Consider the following 1,293-nt stretch of genomic DNA (forward strand, 5'->3'; position numbering starts at 1 on the left):
ACCATTCTTAAAAAACTTGCTCTCAAATAATGCAACAAAACAAGCAATAAATTATGACTATGGAGATACAGATATATATAGGCAGCACATATACTATATATAATACATATATATACTATATACAATATATATACTATATATAATATATCTATACTATATATAATACATATATATTTTATATAAATATATATATTTAACTTCTTAATAAGAGAATAACTGGTGATTCTGGACCTCCCTGGATGGATGCAGAGATTGCATAATCTGTTTTTTTTAAACAACTTTGTTGAGATATGATTCATATACCATAAAATTTGACCTTTCAAAGCATACAATTCAGTGGTTTTTAGCATGTTTGCCAAGTTGAGCAACCATCATCTCTATCTAATTGCAGACTATTTTCACCAACGCAAAAGGAAACCCTGTCCCCATTAGCAGGCCCTCCCCATTCCTCTCTCCCCTTTCCTCAGCCATAGGCAACCACAAATCTACTCTCTATCTCTGTGGATTTGTATGTTCTGGATATTTTATATAAATGGAATCATATGATCATATATATATTTTTATTTATTTAATTTTTTAAACCATTTCAGCTTTATTCTGTTAAGTGAGGTTCCAAACAGACTTTACTTTCCAAACTGTTTACCTGTTGCCCCAGCACCACTTCTCTGTCCCTTTCACCTTCTTTGGTGATTGGTGACATGTTCCAGTCTTTGCTATCAGCTTTGTTTCCGGGCCCTCAATTCTGCCCCATTGATGTTTCTGTTCAGGATCCCTATAGGATGTGAAGTCAGATGGGAGTTGATCTAAATCCCAGATCTCATATGTTAGCTGTGACATCCACTTATTAATTTATCCTACAAATATTTACTGAATTCTGTGCCAAGTTTTTTTTTTTTTTTTTTTTTGGACAGGGTCTCTATTGCCCAGGCTGGAGTGCTGGAATGCAGTAACATCATCACAGCTCACTGTAGCCCCAACCTCCTGAGCTCAAGCCATCCTCCTGCTCAGTCTCCCAAGTAGCTGGGACCACAGGCGTGTGCCACCACAGCCACCTAACTTTTGTATTTTTTTGTAGAGACAGGGTTTTGCCATGTTGCCTAGGCTGGTCTCCAACTACTGGGCTCAATCTATCCACCCACCTTGGCCTCCCGAAGTGTTGGGATTACAGGCGTGAGTCACCACGCTTCAGCCCAAGTCTTATCCTAGACACTGGGGACCCAAGAAATGCAGATTTGGTCCCTGTTTTAAGCAGAGACCAACACGATCTGGAAGGGAAAGTTCCTATGGATAGAA

This window comes from Rhinopithecus bieti, unplaced genomic scaffold (genome assembly GCF_001698545.2).
Source record: "Rhinopithecus bieti isolate Rb0 unplaced genomic scaffold, ASM169854v2 scaffold_44592, whole genome shotgun sequence".
Taxonomy (NCBI): domain Eukaryota; kingdom Metazoa; phylum Chordata; class Mammalia; order Primates; family Cercopithecidae; genus Rhinopithecus; species Rhinopithecus bieti.